The sequence below is a fragment of the Callorhinus ursinus genome, unplaced genomic scaffold (genome assembly GCF_003265705.2).
Source record: "Callorhinus ursinus isolate GAN/ISIS: 27379988/994484 unplaced genomic scaffold, GSC_fseal_2.0 scaffold6, whole genome shotgun sequence".
Lineage (NCBI taxonomy): Eukaryota > Metazoa > Chordata > Mammalia > Carnivora > Otariidae > Callorhinus > Callorhinus ursinus.
This window is the reverse complement of record NW_027397068.1, coordinates 70,545,277-70,556,302: the sequence shown is the minus strand read 5'-3', so window position 1 is coordinate 70,556,302 and position 11,026 is coordinate 70,545,277.

Here is an 11,026-nt window from a genome sequence, read left to right as displayed (position 1 = left end):
CCAACACTCAAGCCGTACAGTGATAAGAAAATAATCTCGACAAGGGTCAAGCTTGTGGATTATACGTCTTTGTATAATGCTTGGCCCATTACTTTGCATAAAGCCGGGAAACGATCGCTCTGTGCAGTCCACCTGAGCACATGCTCAGCACAGAACACCTTCAGTAAGTGATTTAGAGAGCAAGATCGATCCTTCTTCTGGGGTATACATTTCCGAGTCCTCACCATATACCGTTAGATAAATTATAAGCATGCACTCTCAATACTTCTTTTCAGTTTGACACACTCAGAATAATGGCCAGGCTTTCAGAGCTGCACCTGCTCTATCTTTGTAGTTCCGAGTCCGGCTTCTTTCAACACCCCTGGTCCCAGGAAGGCAAGCTCAAGGTCTTTCCCCTGAGTTTTGGCAGGAAGTCCTTAAGGATTCTGGGCTACTGTGCTCACGGGGCCTCAAGCTTGCAGAACTCTGAGCCCATTCTTTTTTTTCTGGGCACAGATCCTCATCTCCTTTGAAATCCCTGTGGGTAAGAAGGCCACGCACAGGCTCCCAGCAGAGGTGACTGTCATCTGAAGGCTGAGCGACTAGTTGAACAACTGTCCCTAAAAGGTGCCCTGGAAGCAGATGGGTATAGGTCAAAGGGCTCTTCAGGGAGGGCCCCCGCTGTCCTTGGCACCTCCTTGTTCTGTATGTGTGTAACGCCTGGATGCAGACATGACCAGGGCATAGGAAACATATTAGCCTAGGAATTAAGAATCCGGGTTGGCGCTGAACTGCTCTGAAGTCCAGCTCTGCTACCAGTTAATTGTCCTGGGTGAGGCAGGTTATTTAATTTCTCTGTGCCTCAGTTTACTCAGCTATATAATGGGGATCATAATAGTCTTGCCTTTAGAATTGTCGAGAGTATTAAGAGTTGAGACTCGCAATGCATCTAGAATTTACCATCTGGGTGTTGGCTGTTATTACCACAGCTATCCTGGTGGTGAGTAACAAGGAGGTGGGGCGCTGGGGGTGGGAGGAGTAAATGCACCAGTGGACAGAAGAGGATCCAGAATATCTCACTGAGTCATGGTGATGGGTGAATTTAATAGTGAAGCTGATTGTTGTGTCCCCAAGCCCCCAGCTACTGAGGATGAGAAAAACATGGTCTCTCGGGGCGCCTGGGTGGCTCAGTCAGTTAGGCGTCTGCCTTTCGCTCAGGTCATGATCTCGGGGTCCTGGGACTGAGCCCCACATCGGGCTCCCTGCTCAGCAGGGGAGTCTGCTTCTCCGTCTCCCTCTGCTCCCTCCCCCAGCTCGTGGTCTCTCAAATAAATAAAATCTTAAAAAAAAAAAACAAACCACAGTCTCTCAGTGGTACAGGGAGGAAATGACCTGGGGGATTATTCAGTCGTAAGTTACATAGAGGTCAACCACAAGGTGGGCTCCCGTCCCAAAAAAGCTTGTGTCATCTCACCCTATATCCCTAGATATGGGTGATTGGAAGAGGGAGAACATCAGCTTTAGCCCTGGCCAGACAAACCACACCTGGGCCAATTTGGGGTGCCCACTGTAAAAGGAGTGTAGATAGGCAGGAATGTGTGCAGAAAGGGAGCTGGGAATGCAGGGGCTTGAAAGCATGTGGATCAAAGTGATGCTAGCTGCAGGAACAGATAAGACCCAAGCCATAGAGACTGCACACAACAGCTTCGTACTGGCTCACCTAATCAATGTTCCGAAGTGGGGGTCAGCCATCCTCCAGCAGTGGTGCAGGGTGTCTCCCTGCGTGCCGAAGAGCATGGAGCCTGTGAAGGTAGGTACAGGCCAGGTGTGGAAATGACCCCATGCTCTCAGCTCCATGCATCCTGTGACCACAGCGACCTTCAGGAGAGGGTGGGACATGCAGTCTGGCCACGAGACCAGAAGAAGAGAAGCTCGGTCATCAGCCAGCAACCTCTGCTACGGTGCACAGTGTGAAGAACATCCAAGATGGGGCGCCTGGTTGGCTCAGTAGGTTGGGCGTCCAACTCTTAATTTCGGCTCGGATCATGACCTCGGGCTGTGAGATCGAACCACACGTCCAGCTCTGTGCTCAGCAGGGAGACTGAGATGATCTCTCCCTCTCCCTCTGCCCCTCCCCACCCCTGCTCTCTCTTTCTCTTTCTCTCTCTAAAATAAATAAATAAATCTTAAAAAAAAAAAGAAGAAGAAGAAGAAGAAGTTTCAAGAAACTGAGGATGTCAAGCCTGGGAGAACTTGGGAGGACCCAAGATGTGTCTTCAAACAATGAAAGGGTCTTCTCGTGAAAAGAGAGGATCATCTTTGTGTCATTCCAAAGGGTAGGAGTAAAACCTGTGGACACACAGAAGACCTAGGGAGGCAGGTGGGGTGGGTCAACAGCTATCCCACTTTGCCCGGACTATCTGGTTTTAGTCCTGAAAGTCCCACCAGGGCACTTGGTCATCCTCATCAGGGCTGACTTTGGGTTGATACACGTGCGTCTGTGCTAAGAGTTCTCTCCGTGACACACCCTCCCATCCCCCACTTATTCAGATATGAGTTATAGTGTTGTTGGCCATGAGTTCAATGTTAACGAACCAATAATATACACTAAATAAGGTGTCTTTAGGCAGAAATACGTATAAAACGAGGTTATGTATTGATTGATTGATTGATTGATTGATGAAAATGTTGCGACCAGTGGCTTGCAGAAACCTAAGCCCGTATTCCCCCCAGCAGCAGTGGCGCAGTGTTTGCTAATTCAGTGATCGTGGTGACTTTATAGAATGTAACTACCAAAAGTAACAAGACTGAATATCTGTGCCATGGAATAGTTTGGGGCCATGAAAAAGAAATGAAGTACTGATACTACAACGTAGATGAACCTTGAGAACATGATGCTGAGTGAAAGAAGCCAGCCACAAAGACCATGTCTTGTAGGATTCCGTTTTATGAAATGTCCAGAATAGGGAAATCTATAGACACAGAAAGATTAGTGGTTGCTTAGGGCTGGGGGAGGGAGGGACGGTGGAGAGTAGAAGAGCAATCGCTAAAGGACACAGAGCTTCTTCTCAAGTGATGAAAATTGTCTAAAACTGACTCATGATGGTGGCACACATCTCTGAATGAACTAAAAAACACTGAATTGTGCATATAAATGGGTGAGTTTTATGGTATGTGAATTATATTTCAATAAGACTGACATCACCGCCTCCTCTTCACAGGAGGGCTCAGCCCCTGCCCTGGCATCTCTTGTGGGAGCGGCCCCCATATCCGTCTGTCCAGCGCCGTTCCCTCCAGAACACAAGCAAACTGGATTCTCTCCTCACATGAGGAGGACTTCCCAGCAGAGATGCCCAGTGCAGCCCAGGAGCTCCAGGAGAAAGCAGGTCCTCTTCTTTGCTTGTTTAAGCGCAGTTTAGAAGATCACCCCGCGGGCACGTTAGAGCAGGAAGCCAAGCAGCCCATAGCCGTGATTCCAGATGACAAAGCTGTGAGGTCCCTTCCGACCCGGAGAAGCTTGCGTCAGTCAGGGATGCTTCTGACACAAGTCACAAGACACCTGACTGAGGGGTGACAAGAGGTCATCATCCCACATGGCCAGCAGTCTGGACATCGGCTGGTCCAGGATGGGTGCAGGTGCTCGATGGTTTCCCAGTGCCCCACTCCACCATCCCAGGCCTGCCACCTCGCAGTCACAGGACACTGCCAAGCCACCAGCATCACATCAGCACACAAAAGTGTTCTTTGGGGGCAGGAAGGGGGCAGAGGTGCAGAAAGGCTTGTTTCCTGACTTGCCTTTGTCTAGTTAGCAGAAAAAAGTCTTTCCCAGAAGCCCCATCAGCAGACTTGCCCTGTGTCTCACTGGCCACAACTGGGTCACATGCCCAGTCTCCGAGCATCATGGAATCATGGAATCGCAGTGATGTTCTGAGATCAAGCACAGTGTACCTTGGGGGGTGCACAGCATGGAATCCCTACCCCTCTACCTCAACCAAATCCAGCTGCTCCTGGCGAGGTGAAATACCAACAGTGGGGAGGGGCTCTAGGTGGGCCAGGAACACCGCGGGATGATGTAATGAGAGGTAGAGGGAAACTGACCGTGTTCTCCTGCACGAATACTACTTTGACATTCGGAGAAGCACCAGAAAAGACTTGGATGCTTGATTCAGAGTTAGGAGCTCTGACTCTAACCAAGTTCCACCAGGGGGGGGCAGCAGCCATAGCCCTAAAAGTCCCTGGGACTTAAACCAGTGGAACCCAGGCTTGGGTGGCAGCGGGGACCCAGCCTGCTTGAAGAAAGCGGGTGCCAGCCCCTCTGCCTCCCCAGGGAGCATTTCCTCGGTCCCAGGAGGTGACGCTTTATTGTGTGACGGGGGGATACATCTTGTGGCTGCTTTCTGGCCTCTGCCTGCCCCGTAGCAACTCCTGATTCTTTGGGCGCGGAACGCACTCTGAAACGGATCTGTTGGCATAGACGAGGCTGACGGACGGCTCGCATCTGGAGATCTGACGCGTCGGCGACCAGCGGTGGGATGCCTTCCACACGTGTGTGCTTTCGCAGACACACACCCTAAATGTGCCCACCATGTCTTGTGAATACAGCAAAACAGCTGCAACCTTCTAAAAATTAATTGGTTTCTGGATCATTTGCATTTTTTATAGTTTGCCAACAAAAGATAGGGAGAGGGGAGGGAATTTATTAATGTTTGAAGAAATTCTCCAAAAGGGGAGGAAGCGAGCATTCTCAGCGAGACCCAGAGACGCTCCTCTCAATGTGACAGCACGTTGCTTTCCTAGCTGCCTCTCGGGGCAAGCCCCTCCAAGGGGAGAATTGATATGCAGCTCCAAAAGTAGGCAGCTGCGCGGCCGCCAGAAAGCGCCTGGGGCTTCCATTATTTTGGTCGGGGTCTGCATTACGGTTTGGTAACGGCCATTTTCAGACAGCAACCAAGGCAATTTCAGGATTTGCTGTCACAATAGGCGCACTAAAAATAAAGTCAGCATAAATAGATTAAGAAATTGACAGAATAACAAGGCATAAAGAATTAGAATGAGCGCACACGCTCCGGATGACAACGCAGCGCGCTGTGCGGGGAGGTGGGGGAGGGGCTGGAGTCTGAGCTGCTGACTCCGTAGTTTCTCTGTTCCCCCGACGGCGAGGAGAGCGCCCCACAGGGGCAGTCGGCGCTTAATCTAATTACACCGTAGTGCAGGCCCAGGCACTAAGCTGAGGAGGGAAAGCCACTTTCCTTGCAGACTCCCCCCCCCTTTTTTTTTCTTTTTTGGTGGCTGACACCCTTGAAACGACGGGAAGTTTTCCATAGCTGCCTCCTAGTCCCAAACGTGAGTTTGGAGGATAGGGGTGTGGTACAGAAATGGGGGGAGGGATAGAAAAAATGTTTTTAGGGGCGCCTGGGTGGCTCAGTCGGTTAAGCATCTGACTCTTGGTTTTGGCTTAGGTCATGATCTCTGGGTGGTGGGTTGGAGCCCCAACTGGGGCTCCGTGCTCAGCGGAGAGTCAGCTTGTCTCCCTCTCCCTCTGCCCCTCCCCCTGCTCGCGCATGCTCTCTCTCTCTCTAAAATAAATTTAAAAAGAAAAAAATGTTTTTAATTCAGTTGTGATATTTGGGAAAAATAAATCTCTGGCAAACCAGCATGACAGGAAAGAAGAGAAAACTATGTGCTAGAAAAGCTATGTCATCATAGGTCCATACATGCTAACTTCGGGGAGATGGACTCTGCTGATCTAGGGGTGGCCGGCTAGTCAATGGCAGAGCTCTGGTTGGGGCTTCTGCAACCCATCCTCCTCGGCCCCCCCCCCCCCCCACACACACCAGCGTGGCTGGAAAATGTCATCGCTTCTTCCCACATCTTGAGCTGGGTGCCAGGGAGAAGCAGGCAGGGAGCCAGGGAAAACCCCCAATTCCTCATTGTCTTCACCCTTCACTGATTCTAAGTTAGCTGAATAGAATAAGGGAGCAGACACTCTTTTTATCAGAACATCTTATGGCATTTTGGGGAATAACTTTTCTCAGCCGGGTTCTCTGGTGTTAATAGGTGTTCGGTGAAAAAAAAAAGTGTTCTTAATGTAAATAAGTTTGGGAAATTTGCATTAGGACTTCTCAAAGCCCTTAAAACGATCTTGCAGGAGGGATAAAGCAGATGGGTCTCTCAAATGAATTTTACCACCAAAACTCACCCTTTTAAGAAGAGTGTGTGTGTGTGTGTGTGTGAATACCTGGGAGGAAGTCACTGGAAATATGTTTTGTCCCAAATACAAATCACATGGTTTTCAGTCAACCAATGTCCTAAAGGCAGTGCCTCATCCTGAGAGAGGTGGGGAGGTTGAGGAACACAGCTCTCTGCATTTCTGCCTGGCCAAGACCAGTTTTCTTTGAAAAAGATAACACTTCTATTGTGTGTGGGTTTTGGGGGGATTTTTTTGTGGGTTTTTTTTCTGTTTGTTTTTTTTCAGTTCAGTATCCATTTAATTGTCTACAGGGGACGTGGATGAACGATTGAGGACAATGGCACGGAGTTCTCTGGCTTGGGGAAGAAGGAAGGGACCACAAGGTCAGTGTAAACCTCGCCTGGTGGCAGATGCCTCACTCGCGCTTTTCCATGCTGCGCTAGTATTTTGGCAGACATTCATTAGAGGTCAATAAAAGTTAAATAAATGAAATGGGGCTCCGCTGCAGAGACATTTAATCATTTCATTAAGCACACTATTGTGTCCAGGTGCTTTGCCAAGTGTAGAGCTGGTTATGACTTCATCTAATTCCTAACTGCTGGGGAAATCAGCGCGAGATTCTTCTGATGTCCCTCCCTCTTTGTGCAGCCCTCCCCAGGCAGCTGCAGGAGGACAGGAGGCCAAGACGGGCTGCCGAGGAGTTAACCGTCCGCGTTTTTGAAAGGCAGACGGGACTTCTAATCAATCCTTCTCTTCAAGTTTCTCTAGCCTGATTGGAATTAAGAGAATGCAAGGAGGAGAGGTCGTGTACTGGGGTGGGGATCGGGAGGATGTGGGGGAGCTCTGGGTCCTCCAGCTTGGCCAGGGTTTCTTCAGAGCCTCTTGAGCATCCAGAGCTATGTTCCACAGTGGGGAGTGCACTTTTGCAATAGAGGCTTCCTGGAAAATGTGGTGTAGGGCACCCCACTCCTGACCTCTGGGAGATCTGTGCATTCATCTGCAGCCAGCCCCACTAGGGCAAGGCTCAAGAAGCTTCAAGGTTGTAGAAAAGCTGTCAGTGCTGCCTGTGGTGGGGACCCACCAGTGAGCAGTGCTCGTGGAAAGAGAGGGGGTACCCTGTCCGGGTATCATGGCAGCCGAGAATTGCAATACAGGATTCTCCAATGGAAATCAAGATGCTCTCCAGGACAGACCCACACATAGAGGGTCAACTGATTTTCAACAAAGGTGGAAAGGCAACTCACTGGGGGAAAGGATGATCTTCTCAACAGACGATGCTGGAATAACTGGATATCCATATGCAAACCACGAACCTCCATCTAAACCTCACACCATATACAAAGATTACCTGAAAATGGACCATGGACCTCAACATAAAGCCTAAAGCTATAAAACTTCCAGAAGAAAACATAGGAAAAAATTTTCTGACCTTGGTGTAGGCAAAGATTTCTCAGCAATGACACCAAATGCAGGACTCATAAGAGGAAATAAAGATGATAAACTGGATTCCATCAAGACTAAAAACTTCTGCTCTTCAAAAGAAATAGTTAAGAGAATGAAGATACACTATGGACTGGGAGAAAATATTTGAAAAATACCTATTGGGTAAAGGAATTATACCCAGAATGTATTTTTTTAAAACTCTCAAAACCCTGTAACAAAGAAAATGAACAACACAATTAAAAACTAGACAGAAGACCTTGCCAAATTGTCAGATAACACCAAAGAAGGTACATGGATGGCAAATAATCACATGAAAGATGCTCAAAAAAGTGCATCACTAGGGAAATACAAATGAAAACCATGATGAGATACCACTACAGCCCTATTTAAATGGCTAAATTAAAAAGACTGACCATATCAAGTTCTGGTGAGGACGCAGAACAAGGGGATCTCAACCATGAGTCAGAAATAACGTGGCTACTTTCTAGAGAAAGTTATTTTGGAAGGGTGCAATACTACAGAATAATGGTTAATTTGATGTCAGGAACCTAAAAGCGTCCAGGATGAACACAAAGAAGATTAGGCGGCCCCCCCTCCCCCACCATACATAGCTGGCACCTCTGTATAATGGTGCCACTATATGTATTCTGGCACTATACAGAAACTTTGGATAAAAAAATGTTTGAAAAGCTTGGAAACATAAAGAGAATCTCTAGGAAGAAAAATGGGGTTTCTTGATGAATCTTTTTTTTTTCCTTATAATTTCTCTTTCTTTCTTACCCTCAACCAGAATGGAAAAAGTGAAATACAGACTCTTGATGTACTACCAGACTTGTGCGTGTGGACCTTAGGAAGATTGCCAGAAGTTGCAGAGTTGTTCATCAATCACCTAGTGTTTGCCAATATTTACCCGCTCTTAGAATAGGCCTTAGTATTTATCTACTCCTAGAGAGGTTTTTTCAAAACGATAATGCCACTGAATTTCCGAAGGAAGGTATGAATAGCCAGATTTTAGAGATGATTCAACTGGCCTTCAGAGAGGTTAGGTAACTTGCCTCAGGTCACACAGCTAGGAAGTGTCAGAGCCAGGGCCGAAACCCAGGAATGTCTCTTGGACTCCATCATGTGTCTTTCATCCATGTAATGGTAAGAGATCTGTGTTCCTGGTTTGCTCCATAATCTCTAATGGCTACTTGGTCATTCCCCCACCCCATCTGCAGTTTCTAAATACTTCCCCGGCTGTCTCCTCTTCTCTCCCCTGCTTGCCTCTTCTTCCACACCTTGGCCTGTTTCACTGACCCCACAGAGAAAGCCTAAAACCTAAGGCCACTCCAGACCCCAGGAGAGGAAATTGGCCTTGGCCCAGCCACCCCTTCGGGCGTCAGTGTGGAGTAATACCACCTCGGAAAAACCTCTGTTTTCCGTAATGGGGCTGAAGGGGTGGGGGGGAGGTGCTTCAAGGCTTCTCCGATCAGCTATGAAAATGAGGTCATGTTTGACAAGCGGCATTGTTCTGTGCCAGGAGCAGTCTACGCACTTGGCAGGAATAAAGACTTGGAACAGGCCGGCGATTATTTTTAATTGGATGGGCCTCGTGGCTGTAACAAAAATCAATGTATTTCGGAGGCGGCTGCAGAGGGGCTGATCCGACTTGGCCCCGGCGCTCCGGGCGGCCAAAGGATGTTGGCGCCAGCAGAGAGGAGCCCCTAGGCTTTGGGGACCAGGGGCGCAGGTGCCTCTCTGGCTCCTCCTACCTGCTGGGATGATCCACTACAGGCCAGGACCAGCAGGCACTGTGCTGGGCGGGTGCCTAGAAGGGCGCAGGGTGCCAGAGGGTGCAGAGCGCAGGCAGGTGCGGGGCGCACGGGGAGGAGGGAGATGCGTGGAGGGACCGGCTTGCACTCCCCAGCCCTGGGCTTGGAGGGTCCGACAGTTCGGGGAAAATGCAGAGCCCTGATGAGAATCTGCCACTTCGTTGGGGGCGGGGGGTAGTCCACACCCCATATCAGGGGTGACCCCGACCCCCTGCACAACAGGGCCAAGACAGGACACCTTGTAATGCTCTTGTTTCTGGCTGGAATCGCCACTGTGAGACATTAAAACTAAAACAACAGATCGTCATCTCCTGGACATGGATGAAAAGCATGTCTCTCCCCCCCTGCTGGCGGCCGCCCAAGGTCTTTGGGGAGATGGGTCCTTGGTTGTTTGTTTTTGTGTTTTGTTGCGTGGGAGGGGGACTGCTTGTGAGCAAAGTGGGTAAAACGAGTGTTCTATGGGGCCTTTAACATATTTTTCTCTTTCTTTTCAAAATGATGCATGAAGGAAAGAAAACAAGTAACGGGCACTCACAGGATTAGAGAAGCCTCCAATCTGGTTTAAAGGTTTTCTCAAGAAAGACAAAGGCTTGGCGTCCCTTGCTGGGGGGTTGTTTATAGGCAGCGTGACCCCTCTTGTCGGCGAGCCCGGAGGGGACCCAGAGCCGCAGCGTGGCTGGGGAGCTGCACTCCGCAGACCTGCCTGGGCCACGGACAGCACGCACTAGGTGTGCAAGTTCACAGCTGTGACCTGCAAGTGCTCCGCACCCCGAGCTCAGCAGGCGAGCAGCTGCCAGGGCAGCGATGGGTCTTCTGAGGGTTTTTGGAAGTTGCTTCTGGACAGCCTTACCAGAAAGAAAATGGAGAATTCCTTGTGGCATCTGGGGGTTTGCTGCGATGCGTGTGAATTGTGCCAAGTTGAGGCTCCACTTGTCCTTACTGAGAAGTTCCCAGTCAATAACATCAGAAAGAAGTTTTAAGTTCTTGGGTATGGTAAGACCAATTATAGCGTTTGATCTTTGTCCTGGGTGGGTGTTTGGCCCCCTCCCCACCACACACACATCAGAAGAAGAAATCGCAGAATTCAGACAGCCCCGAAATCCACCTAAGCCTGGTCTCTGGAAAACACCTTTAACATCTACATTATGAGCCCGAGGAAGCTTTGCTTGTAGGCTGGGTTGCATTTCCTACAAAGCCTCTGATTTTCACAGCCACATAAGCTATTTCTCTCTCAAGGCATTGCTTTTGTGTAGAAATTTATCATATTTTCCCCCTCAGTCCAGAAGTGAACTATTATTATTTTTTAAATTGAAGAAAATCCTTTAAGCTGTTTTGGACTTAATCAAGCATGTAAAAAGGGTATTTTCCATCCCTAGTTCAGATGCTTAGTATGTTCTCGGATAGCCCAAATAATTTAAATTTAAAACTTTGAATTGGGCCTCTTTATGTAACATCCTAAAAAGGTGCCATTTATGAAGAAAAATATGGTCATGAAATAAAGGATATGGGGAGTAAGTGATCCTGCTGGCTACAGAAATAGATGGGGACTCATAAATCTTAGTTTCTATTCTTGGCTCTGGAAAGAATTTATGTGTTCACT